The 2,333-nt window shown below is 42.2% G+C and overlaps 1 non-coding gene across 1 annotated transcript; it reads right to left on the minus strand.

Annotated features, from left to right (window-relative positions):
* Positions 1 to 416: 416 nt before the first annotated feature.
* On the minus strand, positions 417 to 520 carry LOC148556217 (small nucleolar RNA R71). The gene has a single exon (XR_015886361.1). It is a non-coding gene; the product is annotated as a small nucleolar RNA R71 (small nucleolar RNA).
* Positions 521 to 2,333: the final 1,813 nt, after the last annotated feature.

A 2,333-nucleotide genomic window follows, 5' to 3' on the forward strand; every position in this document is an offset into this window, starting at 1 on the left:
AAGTTCACAACCATGAGAGAGCTGATGGAAACAATGCCATTCCTGAGAGGAGGGTTCTTAGTTCATACATAAACCCAACCTCTGGGAATTGTGGTAGCAACATCCAGAAACCACCCATTCAGGCCAACAATTTTGAGCTCAAACCACAGCTAATATCACTTGTGGAGAATCATTGTTCATTTGGTGGAAGTGCTAATGAAGACCCAAACCAACATCTCACAAAATTTCTGAGAATTTGCGACACTGTGAAGTCCAATGGAGTCCAGGAAGATGCATATAAACTGCTTTTGTTCCCATTTTCACTTAGGGACAAGGCAGCTAAGTGGCTGGAATCATTCCCAAGGGGGAGCCTAACAACCTGGGATGAGGTGGAAAGCAAGTTTCTGGCACGTTTCTACCCCCCACAAAAGGTCAATAGGCTTTGATCTGAGGTTCAGACTTTTAGACAACAAGATGGTGAAACTCTCTACGAGGCATGGGAGAGATTCAAGGATTTGACAAGGAAATGCCCACCAGACATGTTCCATGATTGGGTGCAATTGCATATTTTCTATGATGGACTCTCTTATGAATCAAGGAAGGCTGTAGACCATTCATCAGGAGGTTCATTGAACAGGAAAAAGACTGTGGAAGAAGCCATTGAAGTGATTGAGACAGTGGCTGAGAATGAGTACTACTATGCATCAGAGAGGCACAACACTAAGGGAGTCATGGAGCTGAACCATGTTGATACAATTCTAGCCCAAAACAAGGTGTTTGCCAAGCAACTAGCAGAGCTTACCAGGCAATTAGAAACAAAGCAAGTGGCTGCAATACACTCACAAGATCAAGAGGAGGTAAGCATTGAAGGAGGTGATTGGGAAGAGGCCAACTATGTGGGAAACCAACAAAGGCAATCATATGATCCACATTCCAACACTTACAACCCAGGATGGAAAAATCACCCAAACTTTGGGTGGGGGAACCAACAAACCCAACCACAAAACCACAAACCTTACAACCATAACCAACATAACAATTCCACATACCAAAACTCCAACCAAAGATCATACCAAGCCACACAAAACACTTACTCCCAACCATCATATCATGGCCAAAATAATTAACCTACCAAACCTAATCCGAACCAACAATTTCAAGATCAATTAAACCGGATAGAAGGAATGATGGCAACCATGAGTCAAGACATAACCGAATTGAAAAGCTTCAGGGATGATGTGAGAGATACCTTAAGAAACCAGGGTGAAAAACTCAAGAGGATGGAGTCTCAAGTAGGAGAGCTATCTCAACAGGCCCCCAAATCAACTGTAGTGTTCCCTAGTGACACAGAAAAGAATCCTAAAGGGGAACAAAAGGGAGTGAGATGGGAAGAATGCAAAGCCATCACCATATTGAAAGAAGTCTCAGAAGAAGAAGGAATCAGATCCTCAGAACAGGAGCCAGAAATCTTGAAGGAAGGAGTGGAGGAAGCTAAGCAGGAAAGTGAAACTGAGCAAGCCAAGGAACTGCAAAAAGGCACGATGGAAACATACCAACCAAAAGCACCATTTCCTCAGAGGTTAGGAGAAGGTGAAAAAGGGAAAACCTATTCAAGGTTTTTAGAGACATTTAAGTCTCTCCATATCAATATTCCCTTTCTTGAGATTCTCCAGCAGATGCCTACACATATCAAGAATTTAAAGGAATTGCTGAGCAAGAAAAGAGTTTTAAAGGGAGGACAAACTGTAATAATGAACAAAGAATGCAGTGCCCTCATCAAGAAGGATATAATTTCTAAGAAAACAGACCCAGGAAGTTTTCATATCCCCTGCATCATAGGGGAAACAAAAATTGACAGAGGATTCTGTGATCTAGGAACTAGCATAAATGTGATGCCTCTGACTCTTATGAAGAGGCTACAACTGAATGAGGTGAGATCCACTGATGTAATCATACAACTGGCTCACAAAACTCAGAAGCAAGCTGAGGGAGTGGTTGAGAATGTGCTGGTGAAAGTGGGAGATTATTACTTCCCCACAGACTTTGTCATTTTGGACATGGAGGAAAGCTACCTACACCCTATCATTCTGGGAAGACCTTTTCTAGCCACTACTAGAGCGCTCATAGATGTAGAACAAGGAGAGCTAATTCTGAGAATACATGATGAACAGCTCATTTTCAAAGTTTTCAAACCTGCATCTGAGCCTGAACCAGAACCTGAAAAGCCTAAGGATGATAGTAGTCATCTGTGTTTAGAGGAAAGTAATCTAGCAGCTGAAACTCTAAAACAGTCTTTGGAAGGCAAACAGGAGTTGCAAGAGTTAAAGCCACAAGAATCAATGGAAATAGATCAG

Source organism: Arachis ipaensis, chromosome B6 (genome assembly GCF_059453495.1).
Source record: "Arachis ipaensis isolate K30076 ecotype BB chromosome B6, ASM5945349v1, whole genome shotgun sequence".
NCBI classification, from domain to species: Eukaryota; Viridiplantae; Streptophyta; class Magnoliopsida; order Fabales; family Fabaceae; genus Arachis; species Arachis ipaensis.